This window comes from Lagenorhynchus albirostris, chromosome 11, assembly GCF_949774975.1.
Source record: "Lagenorhynchus albirostris chromosome 11, mLagAlb1.1, whole genome shotgun sequence".
Classification (NCBI taxonomy): domain Eukaryota; kingdom Metazoa; phylum Chordata; class Mammalia; order Artiodactyla; family Delphinidae; genus Lagenorhynchus; species Lagenorhynchus albirostris.
Window position 1 is genome coordinate 26,085,575 of NC_083105.1, and position 22,982 is coordinate 26,108,556.

A 22,982-nucleotide genomic window follows, 5' to 3' on the forward strand; every position below is an offset into this window, starting at 1 on the left:
AGTGAAGTAAGTTAGAAAGAGAAAAATATTGTATATTAATGCCTATATGTGGAACCTAGAAAAAATGTTACAGATGAACTGTTTTGCAGGGCAGAAATAGAGACACAGATGTAGAGAACAAACGTGTGGACACCAAGTGGGGAAAGTGGCGGTGGGGGGGTGGGGGTGGTGTGTGTGATGAATAGGGAGATTGGGATTGACATATATACACTAATATGTATAAAATGGATAACTATTAAGAACCTGCTATATAAAAAAAATAAAATAAAATTCAAAAACTCAAAAAAAAAAAAGTTAGAAAAGCCTGATAGAAAAATCATTCAGGATGTTGGCATAACATTTTATTCCAGAAATATAAAGAAATTTTTTTAGGAAGTCTGTAAATTAGACCCTATAGTCACTTGTTCCAGTATGACAAACCATATGCATACCCATTCTTACCTTAAAAATAAAATTCTTAGAGAAATAAGACATTTCCTTAAATACTTTCTATAAACCCCAAAATCAAATGTGTGTATGTGTATCCACACATGTACATATATCTTAAACTAATATCTAATCTTGCTTAGTGGAAACATTAGAGATTTCCACTTAAAAAACTCAAGATGATATTCATCATTGTTCTGATGTTGCTTGCCTGTGCAATAAAGCATGAAACATACATTTAAAGTGTAGCTGACAATAAGAAGTTTTTTTTTGTTTTTTATAAATTTATTTATTTTATTTTATTTATTTTAGTTTTGGCTGCATTGGGTCTTCATTGCTGCACGCGAGCTTTTCTCTGGTTATGGCAAGCGGGGGCTACTCTTCGTTGTGGTGCACAGGCTTCTCATTGTGGTGGCTTCTCTTGTTGTGGAGCATGGGCTCTAGGCACACGGGCGTCTGTAGTTGTGGCACAGGGCCTCAGTAGTTGTGGCTCACGGGCTCTAGAGCACAGGCTCAGTAAGTTGTGGCACACGGGCTTAGTTGCTCTGCGGCATGTGGGATCTTCCTGGACCAGGACTCGAACGCGTGTCCCCTGCATTGGCAGGCGGATTCTTAACCACTGTGCCACCAGGGAAGCCCAGAAGAAGTTTTTTGTAATAAACAACATAATTACATACCAATAAAAGCACTCCAGGTGGTGACACTCTTAGAATTAATGAGAGATCAGTCAACTTGTGAGTATATACATGGGAGATAATACCTGTATAATATACCAGTAACAATCTGTTGGCTGTAATGGGAAAATGCTCCCATTCACAGTAGCACCAAAAGCACAAAACCCAAAGAAAAAGTCTCACAACACATTGTTGGAGTTAGGTAAATAAAGGAATTTACTAGGAGATATATATTTTTTAATTTGAGCAAATGAGAAATGCATCAGTTTTCTGGATGTTAGAATATTGAATATTTTACGTTTGTCCTTTACCCCCAGTTATTTTATAGATTTTACATAAGCCCATAGAGTGCTGAAGAAGAGGTCCATTGCTACAGTCTTTGAAAAGAGTCTCTGTCCCTTTGGCCTCAAGAAACAGAAAGCTTGGCTAAAAATGGTTTAAACAGCAAGAGGTTTAGGTTTATTGTCTTGCTGTCCAGAGGTGGCATGTTTCCAGGGAATTCAGTGGCTCAACCCCAGCACAAAGGACATGGGTTCTTTCCTTATCCTGCTTTGCTATCTTTACCCTATTGGCTTTCCCCCTCTGCTTGGCTCCTAATAGTCACAAGAGGGCTGCATCAGTTCTAGGCAACACATCCTCACACACTGATAGCTGGAGCTGAGAAAAAGGACCATTCCTTCCTGCACACGTATCCTTTTCTTTTGTCTGCTGCCACGTGGCATGTGGGATCCTTAGTTCCCTGACCAGGGATTGAACGCATGCCCCCTGCAGTGGAAGCATGGAGTCTTAACCACTGGACCACCAGGGAAGTCCCTGCACAGGTATCTTTTTATAAGGAAAAGCTTTTCCAAAGCTTCCCAAAAGATTTCTCCTATCTCACAGACCAGGATGGTATTAAATGGCCCATACAGTAACAGGTGGTGAGCTGGATTTAGCCTGCAACTTTAGACTGATCAAGAGTCTCCATTCTTTCCTTTGCTGGGGAGAGGCTCCCATTCTGAGCACATGGTAGAGCGCGGGGTGAACTGAACAAATTGGGTCTCTGCCAGCAAAGGCGGTGTGTGTGTGTGTGTGTGTGTGTGTGTGTGTGTGTGTGTGTATGGGGTGTGTGTGTGTATATATGCAGGAGGACTGGTTTCTGTACTCAAATGAACACTATTATTTACAATAATGAAAAAATAACTTCATTAGTTAATAGTTATACAGTTACAGCAACTACAAAAATATATGGCATAGGTTTAAATTATTGTATATCTATGATAATATGAAATTATTAAAAATTATGTTTTCACAGCATAAAAAAAACTCTACAATGTTTGTGAGGGAGAAGCAAGATACAGAATTATAACTAAACTGATCCCATTTTCATTCACTCATACACACTGAAGATTGGGAAGAAATATACCAGAGTACTGCTTTTCCTGTAGTGCTAAATTATGGGTAATTTTCTCCTTTTTTTTTTTTTCTGACTTTTCCCAATAAGTATGTAATGCCTTTAAAATCAGAAAAATTAATAGCGTTAAAATTACACATTTCCATTGTATTGGCTAGATTGTGCTGTGTAATAAACTATCCCCAAATTTAGTAACTTAATTTATTCACTTAGTTCGTGATTCTATAGGTCAACAGTTTGGGCTGGGCTCAGGTGGCCTCACAGTCAGGTGGGCAGTTCTGTTCTTGGCTAGAATTGCTCATGTATCTTAGTCAGCTGCTGGGTTGGCTGAGGTCTCGCTGGACCTCATCTTCATGCTACAAGTTTTCTCATTCTATAGCTGGCTAGCCCTGGCTTCGTCTCATGGCTGTTGAACAGGGTTCCAAGAGAGTGGGCAGAAGTAAGCAAAGCCTCTTGGGTCTAGGTTCACAAACAGCACACTGTCAATTCTGCCACATTTTATTAGCCAAAGCAAGTTACAAGGGCAGCCCAGCTTCAAGAGGTAGGGAAATAACGGTCACTACCCCCATACCCTTGGTGAAAGAAGCCACATAATTATGCTGAAAGCGGGTGTGGATATAAGAGGGGTGTAGAATTTGGGGCCATTTTTGCAAGCAATCTATTACTTCTTCTTAAAAATGAAGAAGGAACAAAACAAAAGAGCCATACCCAAAGATTATAGAAATAAACTATGAAGTAAAAAGTATATATTTAGGTGATGAAAACTTTTAAATGTTTTCCTTCAGGGTTACTGGGAAGATTTTATCTTTCTTCTCAGTTGTGTCTGGTTGAGGGTTTAGTGACAGCATATCTCTTGGGGTAGCACTAAGCATTTAAATCAAACTGTTTTTAGAAGGAGGGGAGGGAAGCAAAACCATCTCTGTAAATGAATCAATATTGATGCACACTCAGAATTTGTCCTCTGGGTGTGTCAGTAACTCATCCTGTGTAGGACCTAGGAAAGTGCTGAGTGATGGGACCATAGCCAGAAGCAGACAGACTGGAGCCTCGCCAGGCTCAGAGCCCTTTCACCATTTTCATCCTGTTCTTTGTAAGAATGGAATTTAGAAAGGGTCCTTGGTGTAAAAACTCAGCTGAATAATTAAGATGGTACATGCCATGTCTTCTTGATGTGTAATCATCACAGCTATGGCATTAGGAAAGAGTTGATAACTGAGAGATGCGATGCTTCTCAAATGCTTAGGGGTTTTGCGGGGACCTGAAGCCTTTAGCATAAACATGATGCATCTTGCTGGAGCATCACTTTTATTTCATTTTAAAACTTTTTTATTTTGAAGTTATCTTAGATTTACAGAAGAGTTTGCCAATGTAGTACAGAGGGTTTTTGAATATCCTTCCCTTGCCTTCCCCTAACATTAACATTTTACATAACCCTGGTGCATTTGTCAAAGCTAAGAAATTTACATTGGTATAATACTGCTAACTTTAGTTATTAACTATAGACTTTATTCAGATTTCCCCAGTTTTTCTACTAATATTCTTTTCTGTTCCAGGATCCAGTTCGTGTTGCATTTAATTGTCACGTCTGGTGATTCTCCTCCAGTTTCATCTTCGTCTTATATGACCTTGACACTTTTGAAGAGTAGTGGTCAGGTACTTGGCAGGATGTCCCTTGATTTAGGTTTGTCTGGTGTTTTCTCACGATTAGACTGAGGTTATGGATTTTAGGGATGAGTGCAGTAGAGGTGATACACCCTTGTCATCGCATCATGTCAGGAAGTACATGGCATCAACATGACTCACCACTGGGGATGTTAAACTTGATCACTTGGTCATGAGGTGGTGTCTGCCAGGTTTTTGCTGCTGTTAAATGACTATTTTTTCCTTTCCATAATCTGTTCCTTAGAAGAGAAATCACTGAGACCAACCCATACTTAGGGGAGGGAGGGAATTTAATCTCCATCTCCTAGAGGGAGGAGTCTCAAAGAATTTGTGGGCACATTTTAAAACAACCACAGTAATTAGTAATACCTTTATTCATGTTTATTAATATTTGGGGGGAGATACTCTAAGATTATGCAAATATCCATAATGTTTCATCCATAGGTCATCACAGGTAGTAACAGTCTACCCTTGCAGGGCCACTTCTTGGACTGAGACACTTCCTGTTATAATCGCCCCTTAGAAAAAGTGAAGTCACCCCTGTCCATTACACCTGGATTTGATTTAGGCTTCTGGATTAGTTTATTTGTTGACATCTGCCCAGGAGGAGCTTTCACAGTGAGCAGTGGAGAGTGCAGTCCAGTCCACGGCCAGAAGAAGGGGCAGCCAGCAGGATAATTACCTTCTCATCCCGGTTCTGTCACTACAGAGATTTGTGACCTCGGGCAAGGCTGTGGATCAGATGGTCTTGAGGTAGTGCATTATCTCATCTGACTTTGATAGGCACAGACACACAGTCCTCTTTTTCCTGCCTCTTTTTTTTCGTGAAATAGGGAAACTAGGTGGGTGGTTTGGATGAACCTTAACATGCACTGATCCTAGGTTGCTGCTCAAGAAGAGCAGCTAGTGGGAAAGATGCAGAGATGCTAGGGCTGGGGCGATGTACCCTGGTTCAGCTTATCACAGCGTCAGAGGCTTCTCAGAGGAGAATGGGACCCTGAACAGGAGCCGTTGGGGAGAGGGTGATGCTGCCCTCTTTCGCGTATTTTGTTCTTCTGTTCCATCCGTCTGCCCTTCACATGAGCTACAAGGGATTGAGAACTCAAGCTGAAAGAAGTGGGGACTGAAGACAAGCCAGGAATATGTGCAGAGAAAGAGCCCAGGCTAACTCAGTCTTCTTAAACCCCTTGGGAAGTTCTTTCTGGGCTCCGGCTTATGTCCGTGTCAGCAGCCCCAGAGTCAGTAGATCCATTTCTCCCATCTGGATGCTGGGAAGAAGGAAGTTCTTGGTCCTCACTGGGATCAGGGGACGGTCTCAGACTTGGAGAATAGCTGGGAGCCCCAAGCCTGGATGGCTTGTCCCAGCCTTGTCCCCAGTAGGGGCCCGCTGTTCCTTTGTGTAGCCATTTGGTCTTTTGCTTTTCAGTTTTGGCAACTGATCTGTCTCAGCCAGAGAAAGAAAGTGCGCTGCTGGTTATCTTTCTCCGGGATTCTTCTCTTTTTTCCCTTTTTTCTAGGCCTTCATAACCTCTCTCATTTAAACTAGGGACTGCTGAAGTCATCACTACCACTTTCTTTTCTTTTTGAAATTCAGTCCTATTTGCAGAGCTCTGCCCCTCCCTGACCTGATACTTTTAGGCATCAAATTTCATATTTGCTTGGTGGTTTGAGTGTCCCTCTTCTCCACGTCTTGGGCTCCCCTCCAAACACAGGCCAGAACACAGGCCCTTCTTCTTTGGGTTCCCCTCACCCCATTGTAGCTGCTATGTAACAGCCCTTCAGCAATTTGAGACCTGGCCTGGGCCTGGTGTCAAGTTTCTTCTTTAAAAATAATCTTTCAAACTTGCCTTTATTTATTTATTTATTTAGTGCGTGTGTGTGTGTGTGTGTGTGTGTGTGTGTGTGTGTGTGTGTTCAAAAATATTCATTTCCTCTTCTCACTCTTTTTAAAATTTTTATTGGAGTATAGTTGATTTGCAATGTTATGTTAGTTTCAGGTGTACAGCAAAGTGAATCAGTTATACATATACATATATCCACTCTTTTTTAGATTCTTTTCCCATATAGGCCATTACAGAGTATTGAGTAGAGTTCCCTGTGCTATACAGTAGGTCCTTATCAGTTATCTGTTTTATATATAGTAGTGTGTATAGGTCAATCCCAGTCTCCCAATTTACCCCTCCCCCCCATACCCCCTGGTAACCATCAGTTTGTTTTCTACATCTGTGACTCTGTTTTGTAGATAAGTTCATTTGTACCCTTTTTTTTAGATTCCACATATAAGCGATATCATATGATATTTGTCTTTGTCTGACTTAACGTCACTCAGTATGACAATCTCTAGTTGCATCTGTGTTGCTGCAAATGGCATTATTTCATTCTTTTTTATGCAAACTTGCCTTTATTTTGATTTCTGAAGTAATACATGCCTGCTGTGTAAGACTCTGGAAATAGAGAAGATAATAAAAGGCAACCATAATCCTCCCGCCCAGAGAATGGCTGTTAATGTTTCATTTTTCTTTCATTCTCTTTTTGAAGTGTGTGTATATATATATGTGTGTGTATGTGTGTGTGTGTGTGTGTGTATGATTATTTAATATAATCGGAGTCGTATAGTACCTAATATTTTATAACACGTTCTTGTTTTGCTTTCATTTTCCCACTAGCTACTGTTAACATGACTCTTGGTGTGTCTTTAAATTTTCTGAAGTTAAACGATTGGTGTTTTACTTATTTAATGAACGCACTTTCTATCATTTTTCATTTAACCCCCATCTCTACTCTCATTTCCTCTTTGTTTTAGGATGGTGATGATGTTGAGTTTTATACTGGTTACATCAGACACTATTTTGGAAACTATATCGGTACATTTCATTCTAAGAATAGTCTACAGGGTTGGTGCTTTTATTAGCCTCATATGATGGATGAGGAACCGAGATTAAGGGAGTTGCCTAGAGTCACACACTTTGGTAAGGGACAGAACTGGATTTGAATCTTGTCATCAGCTCCCTTCACAGTCCCCTTGTGAGCACTTTCTTTCTGGGTTAGGGACATGCTCTTTAATGGAGAGGGTGGATTGTAATCCAGAACAACAGTATTTTCCAGTTTTTGTGGATAAAGTTGGGTGTTAGTCTTGGCTTGGTCACTTCCATGCTCTGTGGCCTTTGGTAAGTTACTTCACCTCTCTGGGCCCCTATGGGCCTTCTCAGCTCTCAAGTTCTATGGCTTTGTAATGGAAAAAAGCAAAACAGAAGTAGCATTAAAAGACAGATCCAGGGGCTTCCCTGGTGGCGCAGTGGTTGAGAGTCCGCCTGCCGATGCAGGGAACACAGGTTCGTGCCCTGGTCCGGGAAGATCCCACATGCCGTGGAGCGGCTGGGCCCGTGAGCCATGGCTGCTGAGCCTGCACGTCCGGAGCCTGTGTTTCACAACAGGAGAGGCCATAACAGTGAGAGGCCCACATACCACACACACACAAAAAAAAAAAAAAAAAAAAAAGACAGATCCAGGATGACAGAAACGTTATTCATTCAGATTTCAGGCCATTTACATTTGGCCCTCATTTCATGTGAGGAAGTTGTTTTCCTTATTATTTTTATTGCTGTTATTTTACTGCTATTTAAATGAGCAGGAGAAGTCCCCACAGAGGCCGTGAGGTCTTCTTGGATGCCGAGTTAAAGCAGTCCTCATGGTAGGTAAATCCCATGACATACTTCCTTAGAATACTTTGAGGTCTTGGGACTTTTGTGGCTGACCAGCAAGTATGGAGACTGAAGGCCATGTGCCCCTTTCTGGTGCAGGCGCCCGGCCCCTGGTCATGTTGCTGGGGTCTCTTCCCAGTTGTCCTCTGAGGTGTGTGGCTAGAGGGATGTGCTGGGAGACTTGGATTCTTTAGGGGCAGTGGGTGCTGGTGGGCCAGAGGAGGGGAGCGGGCTGGATGAGCCAGAGACAACCACTGTCCTTTTCCAGACATTGGTGGTGAAGCGGTCTACCTGGTACCACAGACCCTTTTCCGGGGTCCTGTCCCCCTACCCTTGCCCAGCAGGAAGAAAAGGAGAACCAGAAGATGCTTGTCTCACAGAACAGGAGTTCACTCCCATGCAGTTTCCCTTGCCCTTTCATACAGACTTAAAAAAACATAAGAAAGAAAGGGGTTTTTGCTCTTGGCTGGGTTCCAGCTGTTGACCGAAGAAGCAGCCAGCACTGAACCACGGCCCCTTCTTTACTCTGTGGGCGTTGGTGATCCTCTGGGGCAGGGCCTGGTAACCGTGTCACTGTGCCAGGTCCTCTGGCAGATGGCTTTATTTTTCTAGTGTTATGTTCCCCTGTTTGCCAGGCATCTCTGAGGAAAGGCTGACATTTTCTTCTTTGTCCAGTTCACCTAGAAACAACAAAAACTTACCTAGTAAATTTTTTTCCTGTTGTTGACTTGGAAAATATCTTGCTTCTGCCAAGGGATGGGACAGCTTTTGTTCTCTTCAGTGAGATGATCTGGGGACTTTATTTCAAAGTCTGAGTCTCTAAGATAGCAAATGTGGGTCACAAGGAGTCTGCTTATGTTTGGGCAGTGGGAGTCCCAATTAAATTGAATAGAACGGTAGTGAAGCACTAAATGTATATTGAGAACATGCATGAATCAGTCACATTTTCATGCTTCCTGAGGGAACGAGGGTCATAGTGATGATAATGATGATATGTTGATAATAAAAACAATAGCATCAACATTTGTTGAGTACTTCCCCTGCGCTGGATAGTGTGGTATGTGTGAGTTTTGTTTTACAGAAACAAGAAACCGAGACTCAGGTTGAATCCCTTGCTCAGGGTCACCTAGTAAGTGAGAGCAGCTTTTAGACACGGCTTGAGCCCATAGTCCCCACCTGTGTTTAACCTCTAGGCACACTGCCTCCAAAATCACATTGTAACAGAAGCTGGGCATTTATAGTTTCAAATTTTGAGATACCTCAAGAAATTGCTTTTGATAAATAAGTAAAATAGAAGAAAAAGAAAACTTGTTCTTTTTCTCCATTATGTTTCTTTGAACTGAATATAATGTATTTAATGAATGCAACTAAAAGATCTGCCCTCTGATCCAGGCCTATTGTTTCATGGGTCTCAGGGCCGTACTATTTTTTTTTTTTTTTTTTTGCGGTACGCGGGCCTCTCACTGTTGTGGCCTCTCCCGTTGCAGAGCACAGGCTCCGGACGTGCAGACTCAGCGGCCATGGCTCACGGGCCCAGCCGCTGCGCGGCATGCGGGATCTTCCCGGACTGGGGCACGAACCCGTGTCCCCTGCATTGGCAGGCGGACTCTCAACCACTGCGCCACCAGGGAAGCCCTATTTCTTTCTTTTGTAGATTGTGCTTGGGCTGTGCCTTTAACCTGTCTCTTTGGTTTACTCTTAGTTTAGGTGCCCCAGTTTTCACTCTCACAACCTCCCTGGATCCTGCATTTATTCCTGTTTGAGGCCAGAAGGCAAAGCCCAGCCTCCAAGTTCTCTTGCTAATATTCTGTGATGGGCACTCTGCTGGAATTTTGTGTGTAGGCATCTGGCACTCTGGTTACCAAATCTTGAGATGAAGGTAAAATTAGACCTGCCTTGGAAACTTATAGTTGAGAGTCAGAAAGGAGGAAACTACTGCTACATATGGAAGTGTTTTCTTTTTTTAAAGTTAGTGGGTGCTTCTCTGCTTATTGATAACCATCATTTAGAATAAAAATCCCTTATATTGCTTTGAGGCCTTCAGAATTTATTCACCTTTATCATCTCATTTAAGTCTTTCTGCAGATAGGAATAGGGTTTAAATACAATAGAAAAGTATTTAACAAAAATAATTAGTTAATATTTGAGACTCAAGTATTATTTAATCATTTTTCCAGGCCTACCAAGAATATTTTTAAATGTTCACCATTTACCACATAAAGATGGGTTGGAGGAGAGTTAATTAACACTGGGTTTTGTCTACTAATTTGATGAATTTCAGCCATAGTGAGAATCACAGAATTGCAGGTTCTTAATTTTGGAAGGGACCTTAAAATTTGGGATACATCCTTTTACCCACCACAGGATCCTTAGGTTGCTCTTGCTGGCAGATAACCCTCCTGTTCAGTAGCCTGGCGTGTCCAGCGAAAGAGAGCTTATAACTTCTCAAGCCCAGGGGATCAATTCTTGGATGAGTTTGAGTACTGGAAAATAATTTCGAATATGGAGCATAACATTCCCCTGTAATTTTCACCCCTTGGCAGCACAAAACAACTTAGTGCCACTCTTTATTGGCAATTCTTCAATAGTTAAGTGGAGCTACCTTAAACAGGAGGCCCAAATACCTCCCGTTCCATCAACTATTTTGTATTTAATTTGGATTCCCGACCTATAGCCATTCTGGTCACTTCTTGCTAGATATGCTTTAGATTGTCCATATCTTTTGTACCCACATGAAACCTACACATCAGACATGGCCTGGCTGGTAGAGCTTAGTGAGCCTATCAATTTCTTTGATGCAGACAGGGGCTGCCTTGTGGTGGTAGTTATTTAGCACCTGCATTGCACTATTGGCATATGTTAGGCTTGTGGTCAACCAAAACCCCAATTTTTTTTCCTCCTATGGATTTTAGGGAAGTCAGTTTTCCATTAGTCTCTTTTTACATAATTGCTGCTTTAAACATAAATTCAGAACTTTACGGTTAATATTATTATTTAATGTTAACACAAATAACTGGCATCTGTTGGGAATTTACCATGTAGATCTTGTTGGGTTTTCTCCAGTATTCGTCTTTTGGAATTGCTTTGAATCTTGTTTCTTCCCTTTTTTATTTCTTTCCCAAGAAACTTCGGTCTGTCTGTTGAGAGAGAAGTTTGCATACCTAGTTCCCATCCATTGGATGTCCTCTCTACCGAGATATGTTTTGGTTTGGGCAGGTTCCTAATGATGCAAGCTGTGTAGGATGCAGATCCAATGGTAGGGATTCAAGCTACCTGGACTTGTGCACACGTGTTCATGCACTCCTCCATGGCCCTTCCGGTCCTGGGGTAACACGGCTCATTGTTACACATTTCTGCTCTTTTGTGGATTGAGTCAGGTTCTCCAGATCGTTGCCCCATATGACTTACATAGCGATGATTATGAAGCACTTAGGTCCATTTAGAAAAATAGTGACAAAGAGGGACTTAAAACAAAATAGAGGAAGAAAAAGATGGGCAGTTTTTTCATTTTAAAGTCTGTGCTTAACCAACTTAGCCCTGAGTTTTGGTTCCCAGTCTGCTCCGTCTTGCTGCCCTCATGATTACTTTCAAGTCATGACTGACCCTTCCATGCTGTGGATTGAGAGGGTTTCTCAACTGCTTCTCATCAGAAAGCGAGATGCTCTTTTAAAAAATGTTGTACTGGGGCTTCCCTGGTGGCGCAGTGGTTGAGAGTCCGCCTGCCGATGCAGGGGACACGGGTTCGTGCCCTGGTCCGGGAAGATCCCACATGCCGTGGAACGGCTAGGCCCGTGAGCCATGGCCGCTGAGCCTGCACGTCCAGAGCCTGTGCTCCACAGCGGGAGAGGCCACAACAGTGAGAGGCCCGCGTACCGCAAAAAAAAAAAAAAAAAAAGTTGTACTTTATGTTTTCAGATGATATTTTCCTTCCTGAGCAAGGAATGGGGCTGTTTGCTGGAGAACCTGACTTGACTCATAGAAGAGCAGATTCAAAACAGGAGAAGATATTTGCAAATCATGTATCTGACAAGGAAACTGTATCCAGAATATATATGGAACTATTACAACTTCACAGTAAAGTCAACCCATTTTAAAACAGGCAAAAAGCCTTTCAGCAGCTGAGAAGCTGGGGAGATCCCGTTGGACCCAGAGCTCACTGTCCTCCCGGCACTTCGACCCCCCCGCACACCGCAACCCAAAGCCCCGCAGTGAAATGGATTGATTTCCCCCCCCACCCCTGGAAAAAAAACAGGCAAAGGATTTGAATAGGCATTTCTTCAGAGAAGATATACAGATGGCCAATAAACACATGAAAAGATATTCAGCATCACTAGTCCTTAGGGAAGTGCAAATTGAAGCATAATGAGAGATCATTTCACACCAACAAGAATGGCTAAAATTTAAAAGACAGACAACAACAAGTATTGATGAGGTTTGGGGAAATTTGAGCCTTCATATACTGCTAGTGGGATCGTAAAATGGTGCAGCCACTTTGGAAAGCAGATTGGTATGTCCTCAAAATGCTAAACGTAGAATGACCATATGGCCCAGCATTCCACTCCTAGACCGAAAAGAAATGTAAACATATGTCCACACAAAAATATGCATGGGTTGTCTTCTTATTGTTGAGTTGTGAGAGTTTTTAAAAAATACAGTTCAGATCCAAGTACCTTGTCATATGTATGATTTGCAAATATTTCCTGCCATCTTGTCTTTTTACTCTGTTGATGATGGCTGTTTTTACTTTGATGCCCAAAGTTTTAAATTTTGATGAAGTCTAACTTGTTTGTTTTTTTCTCTTGTCACTTGTGCTTTTGGTTCTGTATGTTTGTGTGTTTTTAAAAATTTATTTTATTTATTTATTTTTGGCTGTGTTGGGTCTTCATTGCTGCACGCGGGCTTTCTCTAGTTGCGGCGAGCAGGGGCTACTCCTCGTTGAGGTGCGCGGGCTTCTCATTGCAGTGGCTTCTCTTGTTGCCGAGCACAGGCTCTAGGCGCGTGGGCTTCAGGAGTTGTGCCTTGCGGGCTCTGGAGCGCAGGTTTAGTAGTTGTGGCGCACGGGCTTAGTTGCTCCGCGGCACACGGGATCTTCCCGGACCAGGGCTTGAACCCGTGTCCCCTGCATTGGCAGGCACATTCTTAATCACTGCGCCACCAGGGAAGCCCTGGTTCTGCATGTTTTTGAAGTACTAAAAGTATTAGCTTATTTTATATTCTGGGCTGATTGGTTGCTGTAATATACAAGAGGAGCTAGCTGTGAGTAATTGAATAATTAATATACCTTGTAGAGAAGAGTAACAAGCCCACAGGACTCTGAGGTTCAGTGTATTGATGGTTTTCCTTGTTTACCTTTGTGTGTGTGTATCACCACTTCACCCCAGCACTTAGAATGGTGTTGTGTGTGTACTAGATACTCAAAAAATACTTGTTGATTAAATCTAGAAAGGAAAATTTATTTTTGCTAAAGACCTCGACTGTATTTTTTTGGGAGGGTCTTGAAGTTCAAATCTTAGCTCCCACTTACTGTGTGGCATTTCCTAAGCCACTTAACCTCCTTGAACCTCAGTTTCCACATCAGTAGGAGAAAGACAATACTGTGTATTTGGAGGATTGTTGTAAAAATCACATATAAAACCCTTTGCACGTGTAGAGATTCCAAAAATAGCAATTACTGTTTATATCAATTATTTGATCTATGTCTCAGTTTCTCCCTTTAGTAGGAGAAAATTCATGAGATTGTGCACTCAATCCTTCCCTGCTTCCTTTGATAAGTAAAAGAGTCTATTTCCCAGACCCTCAAAAGAACCTTCCTTGGTCCCTGACTGTCTGTATTTTTGTGGAATTCATGTTGAAGGAACTTTGAGTCTATCAGCTAGTTGCACTATCTAATAAGGTAGCCATAGGCCACACGTAGTTATCTAAGTTAAAATTAACTAAAGTTGAACTTTCAGTTCCTCAGTTGTACGAGCCACATTTCAAGGGCTGAATAGCCATATGTGTCTACTAGCTACCACACTGAACAGTACTTATACAGAACATTTTCTTCATTGCAGAAAGTTCTATTGGACAGTGCTGGAGCAAAATGGTGGGCAATTTTATGTGACTTTCTGTTCAACTGCAGAGCCTGTGAGATAAGTCTTTTCTATAGACTCATCCAAGTAGCCCCTTTCCCACACCTGTCCTACCCCACTTAGGGGATTCTCAGGCTCAAGGACCTTGAATGCTTTAGAATCTGGGAAACAAAGAGTTACATAACTGAGGATGGTTTTATTCTTTGTTATTTCAGAAATTTCACATTTGTCTTTGTTGCTGCTGTGCCTTTTTAGTAAGTTTGGTCATTAGGGAGGCCAGTAGGGGGCCCTTTTGGACAGTTATGGTTGGGTGAATATCATAGTGACCTGAGGAGGAGGGAAGATGCTTCCCCACATCCCTAATTTTCTGTGAGGTGTTGGGTGCTGGGATAAAACTACATTGCAAACAGATATTCAGGATTCTGGAAAACTTTTTTTATAAATTTATTTATTTTTGGCTGTGTTGGGTCTTTGTTACAGTGCACGGGCTTTCTCTAGTTGCCGCGAGCGGGGGCTACTCTTCGTCGTGGTGCGCGGGCTTCTCATTGTTGTGGCTTCTCTTGTTGCAGAGCACAGGCTCTAGGCGCGCGGGCTTCAATAGTTGTGGCATGTGGGCTAAGTAGTTGTGGCTCACAGGCTCTAGAGCACAGGCTTAGTAGTTATGGCACACAGACTTAGTTGCTCTGCGGCATGGGGGATCCTCCTGGACCAGGTCTCGAACCCGTGTCCCCCGCATTGGCAGGCGGATTCTTAACCACTGCACCACCAGGGAAGCCGAAATTTTTTCCAGTTATAGAATTAAGATAATGTTCTAGAGATTGGAGTCTTTGGAGATAGTTTGTCAAGGAAGCCCTGAGCATTCCTCTCTGCTTGAGACTGATTTAAGCTGACCTCAGTGAATTTCTTCCTAAAGACTTTGGACATGTTCTGGTTAGATTGTAACGCACCTGCATTCTTCTCCTGGACTTAAAAAATAGGAGGAGAATTAAATTCTTTTTGTTGACAGGACTGCTCTTACATTATCATTCCTGTTACTCTCAGAATCTTCTGAAATCATGCTTTCTGTGAGCCACTCCTAGAATTTATGGGCGCTTTCCTGGATGTGGGACACACCTCAGATGTATCCTGAGGATAGTTTCTTTTTGACTTGATCCAAGGCATGAAAACATGCATTGAATGAGAGGCCATGGGAATGCGTAGGGTTAACATTCTTTCCCATCTGCTTTTAAATAAGTGTTGACTTTGCCAGGCCAAGCAAATGAGCCTGCAGTCATTCCTAAGTGGGAAGAAGTGGTTAATTTTAGACTGTTTCAGTATTCCCAAAACTGAAATTCTTGTACGTATATTTTGGGAAAAAGCATGTGTGTGGTTGGTTTCTTGTTGACTGAAAGAAAAACGCATAATGTAAATCTGTGAATTAAGTTTTATTTGAGGGCCTTACTGAGGACTGTAGCCTGGGAGACAGCGTTTCAGATAGAGCTGAGGAACAGCTCCAAAGGGGTAAGTGGGGAGTCAGAATATACATGAAATTTTTGCTGGAAAAAAACCCATGTAGTTCAACATAAAAATATTACTGCTAATCACAAAGAACAGCATCTCAAGTTAAGTGCTTTTCTATTTATGACACAATTTGGGAATCTGGGGTCATTGAAATTTCTCCTTAGATATGTATCTTAAGATCTAGGGGCCAGTAAGTGGGATACGCTTCCTGTTTTTCTCCATCCTGAATTCCCCTCAGGCACATTGTCAGTGGGCAACTGCAGTGGCTAATGGATTGATCCTCATAGAACTGGTATGGCAGGCAACATTTATTTCTTTACATTCTCAACCAGTGGACGAAGTACAACTAAACAGGGTTCTTTCTTGGAAGGAGCTCAGGACCTTTTGATATGTTGGTGGGCACTGTGGCTTTCAGGAAGAGAGTGTAGTACGTATTTCCCAAACTTGACCTTGGGACCCTTGTATGGCCCAGCACCTTGGGGATCAGCAGCCCTTTGGGAATTTCTGGCTGAAGGACGGTGTTTGGAGAAACAGAGAAACGCCCACTGTGGGAGAGTGCAAATGGAGCAATTTTGTAAATACTTCTGCTTTCTGTTTCTCAGTTGTGTCGCAGTTTTTGTTTCTCAGAGATTATTTTTAACCAAAACTGTAGTCATTTGAAGTCTCATACACTCACAGGCCCTTATCAGATGAAAGTGCCCCACACCTGCCGAATCAGGACCATTGTCTGGCCTGTAGAGAAGGTAAAAATTACTCTCTGAATTGTTTTTTAAAAGGAACCTTTCAGTGAGGCTGCTAACTCACTTCTTTTGGGCACACATTTAGGGTCTGCTAAATATCTATTTCTGCTTCAAGGTACAATCACTTTCTAAGAAACAAATAATTTACAGGCAAATTTTACATGATGAGAATCCATGAATGACTTTTAGGAGATACCTAAAGCTTTGAGGGCAAATTTTGTTGTCAAGGGGATAGATTATATGTACATCTTGCTTCTATTAATACTTTTCTGGGCAGATTAACTAAATGAACTTCTATTTAACTTGGGTAATAGTCTTAGCCAAGACAGTGCCTGATAATAATGACAACAATAATAGTAGCTAACATTTAAGTGGTCGCTGTCTGCCAGGCACTGTCCTAAGTATAATACTGTACATGTGTTAACTCATTTAATACTCACAAGAATTCAGTGAAGTAGCTGTTATTTTTGGCACTTTATAAATTGGAAAGTATAGGCATTCTATAATAGTGAAGGCCAGAATTAATTATTGGTTCTGTGTTCATACCAATGAATAACAAAGCATATTTTACAGTACATTTTTTAAAAATTTGGAGCGGGCTTCCCTGGTGGCGCAGTGGTTGAGAATCTGCCTGCCAATGCAGGGGACATGGGTTCGAGCCCTGGTCTGGGAAGATCCCACATGCTGCGGAGTGACTAGGCCCGTGAGCCACAGCTACTGAGCCTGCGCATCTGGAGCCTGTGCTCCACAACAAGAGAGGCCACAACAGTGAGAGGCCCACGCACCGCGATGAAAAGTGGTCCCCACTCACCGCAACTAGAGAAAGCCCTCGCACAGAAATGAAGACCCAACACAGCCAAAAACAATAAATAAAATAATAAAATAAATAAATTTATGAAAAAAAAACCAATTTGGAGCAAGTACTAATTTTCATAAAATTCTATGTACTATGTAGTACACAACTGATTTTGCAATTAATTTTTTCTTCTTAAGGTATCTATCTTACATCTTATAACTTCTACTTTGGAATTTTTAGATGTCAGTAGATGCTGTAAAAATAGAATTTACGTATGTATTTATTCAACAGCTGGTTTCTGTGTTTGATGCTAGGAACACAAAGATGATTGAGGCGCAGTCCCTGTCCTCATAGAGATGTCATCAAAGGGGGAAGAGGAATAATCACCCAAAGCTATCATTTCTGAAGCCATGACAGGGAAAGTGATTTCTTGCATTTTATTTTAAAAAGTCAAAGAGAAAAAGTCTCTAGGCTGCAGTGGGACAGGAAGCTGGGTAGAAACCACAGGTCTTAGGTTTTTTTTTTCTAGCTTTATTGAGATATTATTGACATATAACATATGTAAGTTTAAGGTGTACAATGTGATGATTTGCTATGTATATATGTTATACATATAGTGAAACGATTGCCAAAATAAGGTTAGTTAACACCTCCATCCCCTCTCATAATTACCCTTTTTTATGTGTGGTGATAACATTTAAGATTGACCCTCTTAACAACTTTCAGGTATGTAATACAGTACTGTTAATTATAGTCACCATGCTTTATCTTAGTTCCCCATCTTACAGCTAGAAATTTGTATCCTTTGACCAGCATCTCCCCAGTTTCCCAATCTCTCAGCCTCTGGCAGCCACCATTTTACTCTATTTCTACGAGTTTGGCTTTTTAAGATTCCACCTATAAATGAGAACGTGCAGTATTTGTCTTTCCCTCTCTGACTTATTTCACTTAGCGTTATGTCCTCGAGGTCCATCAAATGACTCTTGAGGTGTTCTGCAGCCCTGGCATGTTTCCACCCAGAGCTGCCAGCCTCCGGTTGAAGCATGTTGCTGCTCCTGAATGCAGGCTTCTGACCGCTGGAGAGACGGGTCATCAGGGAGAGCAAACCACGTGCTGTGAAAGAATACCAGAGGCCCCTCAATGATCTCCTGAAGCATCCTCTCCGGGGCAGGGTCAGGGGTACGTTTTGTAATACAGATGGAGAGACAAAAGCCGAGGCTGCAGCGGGGAGTTCTCCTGTGACAAGCAGTGAGAAAGGCTGGCAATACACTTGCCCCTGATGGGCTTCCTTTGACACAGGGTTTGGGGTATTCTGCATGGGAAACACCGGGCCAGGGCCCTGTTACCCATGTTAGGCCCTGGCCTCAAAGCTCATGCTTCCTTGGTTGAATCAGCCTTTAAAGGAAAACAAGTGGAAGGGGAAGGGGTATGGAGGCAGCGTCTCCCTGGGAAATTCTGCACAAAGAGCCATTTTATTTGTTTGTTTGTTTTTGGTTTTTTTTTTTGCTGTACGCTGGCCTCTCACTGTTGTGGCCTCTCCCGTTGCGGAGCACAGGCTCCGGGCACGCAGGCTTAGCGGCCATGGCTCACGGGCCCAGCCGCTCCGCGGCATGTGGGATCTTCCTGGACCAGGGCATGAACCCATGTCCCCTGCATCGGCAGGTGGACTCTCAACCACTGCGCCACCAGGGAAGCCCCAAAGAGCCATTTTAAGTTGGTAGGTAGGGCTCCGAGCTCTTGGAAGAGCCAAATCTTGCAGCCAACCCAGGCCCTTACTGTAGCCTGAAACATGCCTCTCCCACCCCACAAATTCACCTTTCTGCTTTGTGTGCTGTGATAATTAATTATGCATTCATCTGTTGGGTTGTACTTTTCAAAGATAGGATACTCCTTAGATAAAATGAACCACTGAAAGGAATGTTGGGAGGTTCTTGTTTTTCAGTGTGTGTTGAGTGCCTCATATATGCCAGGCATTCTAAGTACTTTTCATGTCCTTAACTCATTTAAGTAGCACCACAGCCCTGTAGGTGTGTGTTACTATCCCCACTTAACAGACAGGGAAACTCAGTCTCAGAGAGGTTGAATGACTTGTCTAAACCAAGACTCATATCGGGAAGTCTGGTTTTGGAAGGCAGTGGTTTTGTTTCTGCCTCAGACAGGAATCTAGTTAAATCATTCTGAGAAGATGGAGATCATTTTTTTAAAAAGTCTTCTAGGTACACAGCTCTAATTAAACGAAGAAACAAAAAGCTCATCTTTACTAACGTGGCTCTTATGTGATTACTTGTCTTTGGATATGACCCAGAGACTTGAGTCATTTTTGGCTCCTAGGTCTCTGGCCCGGGTGACTGGGTGATGGTGGTGAGGAGTGACCAGGGACTTAAGGAATTAACTTGCATGGTTTTTACCTCTAGGTCAGGAGTCTGACATGAATACAATGTGATATAATATAGTTCCAAATCAGAGGGGCCTGGAATGACTCAAGATAAGAATAGTAACCCCGTTCCTGCCTCTGCCCAAAACCCCCGAGCTTCAGTGACCCACCACCTTCTCCATCTGTGATTACCTATCAGAATGTAAACTTAGGTTTTTGTCTGTAATGTTTATTCCTGTTTCCCCAGTACTTGGCACATTAAAGGTACTCAGTATTTGTTGAACAGATGACTAAATGAATGAATAAATCTCATATGGCTAACCATTTTAGCTTTCTCGGTAGCAACATAGGAGTTTATATCCTGTTATATATCCTGTGGCAACAGCAATGATGGAAAGACACAGACACACTAATTCTGGTTTAGAAGAAAGCTTTAGGAACTAACTGCATTATTACTCTGTCGACTGAAATAAAAATGCACAGTGTGAAAGCTGTGAGTTTCAGTTTTATTTGGGGACTTTCTGAGAACTATAGCCCGGGAGACAACCTCTCAGATAGCTCTCAGGAACCACTGCGAAGAGGTGGGGAGGTTAGTATGTGATTTTGGCGAAGGGGGTACATGCAACCAAGCACACATCCTGGTAGGAGCTTGCCGATAGTCAGGAGGAACAGACATCTTAGTTTATGGTTTTAGTGCTTTTCCAAGTATGGGAAGATGAAAGAATCCAGGTTTATAAAAAGTTTCTCCTGAAAATATCTATTTGAAGGACTGTTCTGCCAGTTTTCCCAGAGCACAGAGCACCTCTTTCCTGATCTCCTCCCTGAACTCCTTTCAGGGTGTGTTAAAGGTCAGCTGCTGCAGTGACCTAATCCTTGTAGAGCTGGATGGCATTCTTTAGTTGGCAACTCTGATGGAAGACTTCAAAAAAAAAAAGAAATACCAAAATATTGATTAGGTTTTACACTTGTTCTAAATCTTAGATAAGAATTATCTGCATCTGATAGGAAATGGATTGATTTGACTGTGGAATAAGGTAAAGAATATTAAATTTTATTTATTGCTACAGCTGTAGACCTTGCTAGAACCTCAGTTATGCCTCTCAGGACTTTTTTAGATGATTGTATGATTATAAGAAGAGCTAATATTTATTAGACTTTACCTGTGTTCCAGGGTTGGTTCTAAGTGCTTTACATGTATCCACATTTATTCCTCACAACAGCCTCATGAAGTAGGTACTATTATTATTCCCATTTTACAGATAAAGAAACTGAGGTATTGAACGATTGCCCAAAATTACACAGGCAGTAAATGATAGATCCAAATTAAAACCTGGGTAGGTTAGCCCAAATCTGTTTCTTTATTCTTGTACTCTAGTGTCTTTGATATTCAGAGTACTTTGAAAAATCTTATTAAGCAAAGGAGAGCCTATTTCTTTGAGGAAAAAGAAAAAAAATATTTTCTGCCACTCTTCTCCTCTCATATTATTCCCTCTGTCTGAAATGCACCCCTCTATAGTCTGGCTCTTCTAGAAAATATCTAAATATCTAGAAAATATTAAAAATTTTTTCAGGGACTTCCCTGGTGGTCCAGTGGGTAAGACTCTGCGCTCACAACGCAGGGGGCCCAGGTTCAGTCCCTGGTCAGGGAACTACAATAGATTCCCACATGCCACAACTAAGAGTTCACATGCCGCAACTAAAGATCCCACGTGCTGCAATGAAGATCCTGCATGCTGCAATGAAGATCCCGCGTGCCACAACTAAGACCCGGCACAACCAAATAAATAAATAAATATTTTAAAAGATTTTTTTTCAACTCAATCAGGATAAAGCTGGTGTGATTTGAGGTGATTTCAACCTTTTTTCTTATTTGATTTCATAATTTTTCCACAGTGACACCATATTTCTTATAAACTTTATTTTAAAATTAGCATTTGAAATTGAAAGAAAATTTACAAGCAGCCACATAGCACAGGGAGATCAGCTCAGTGTTTTGTGACCACCTAGAGGGGTGGGATAGGGAGAGTGGGAGGGAGATGCAAGAGGGAAGAGATATGGGGATATATGTATATGTATAGCTGATTCACTTTGTTTTAAAGCAGAAACTAACATGCCATTGTGAAGCAATTATACTCCAATAAAGATGTTAAAAAATACTAAAAAAAAAAAAGAAAGAAAACTTACAATAATCTAGTTTGACTAATACCAACCTAGTTTCAGTAGTATACACTTTGCTCCTCTACATCTCTGTTCCTCCCCCTTTACGTTGTTATTGTCACAGATACCCCTTTATACGTTGTGTGGCCAATAACATAGATTTATCTTGTGTACTTGCCTTATAAGTAATATAGGAAAAAAGAGGAGTTATAAATCAAAAGTACAATAATGCTGGTTTTTATATTTACCTGTGTGGTTACCTTTACCAGTGTTCTTTATTTCTTCTTATGGCTTGGAGTTTCTTTTCATTTTAGCCTTTTATCATTTCTCAGGGAAGCTCTTGCTGGTAATGAACTCTCTTTTCTTTTTTTTGCGGTATGCGGGCCTCTCACTGTTGTGGCCTCTCCCGTTGCGGAGCTCAGGCTCAACGGCCATGGCTCACAGGCCTAGCTGCTCCGCGGCATGTGGGATCTTCCCGGACCGGGGCACGAACCCGTGTCCCCCGCATCGGCAGGTGGACTCTCAACCACTGTGCCACCAGGGAAGCCCAAGTAATGAACTCTTTTATCTTTCATTTATATAGACATAATTTCTCTTTCATTCTTGGAGGATAGTTTTGTCAGACGTAGAATTCTTGGTTGACTGTTTTTTCTTTCAGGACTTTAAATATTATTCCACTGTTTTCTGGCCTCCATGATTTCTGATGACAAATCAGCTGTTAATTTATTGACACTCCCTTGTACATGAAGAGTCACTTCTCTATGCTCTTAAATTTTTCTGTATTTCTTTGGGTTTTGACATTTTGCCTATAATATGTTTCCATGTGGATCTCTTTGACTCTATCTTTCTTGGAGTTTGTTGTGCTTCTTGCATGTATATATTCAGACTTAGGAAACGTTTTGGCTGTTATTTCTTTAGATACACTTTCTGCTCCTTTCTCTTCTCCTTCTGGGATTTCCACGGTGCATATGTTGGTTTGCCTGATGGTGTCCCATAGCTCCCGTAGGCTCTGTTCACTTTCCTTCCCTCTTCCTGCTGCTCAGATTTGATCATTTCAATTTTTCCAGTCTTCAAGTTTGCTGATTCTTTTTTCTGCTTGTTCAAATCTGCTGTTGAATCCCTCTAGTGAATTTTTCATCTCAGTCATTATACTTTTAACCTCCAGAATTGACTTCCTTTTTATAATTTTTATCTTGTTGTTGATATTCTCATTTTGTTCATACCACATTTTTCTTATTTCTTTTAATGATTTGTTCATAGTTTCTTTTAGTTCATTGAATAGATTTTTAAAAATATATAGTAGTATAACGTGGTAACTCTGGAAATCTCATTCTCCTGCTCCTCAGGGATTGCTGATTTTTTCGTTGGTGTTGTTGAGGGCTGATGCTCTCCATTTGTGACTTTTCCACACTAATTTTTTGCAAATATGCATTTCTTATTGGGTCTGCTCACTGAATTATCTTGGAGGTCAGTCAGTGGCCTGACAAA

The 22,982-nt window shown here is 41.7% G+C and overlaps 1 non-coding gene across 1 annotated transcript; it reads left to right on the forward strand.

The window, feature by feature from the left end:
• Positions 1-20,913: 20,913 nt before the first annotated feature.
• TRNAV-CAC (transfer RNA valine (anticodon CAC)) lies at positions 20,914-20,986 on the forward strand. Its single transcript has one exon. It is a non-coding gene; the product is annotated as a tRNA-Val (tRNA).
• The last annotated feature ends 1,996 nt before the right edge of the window (positions 20,987-22,982 follow it).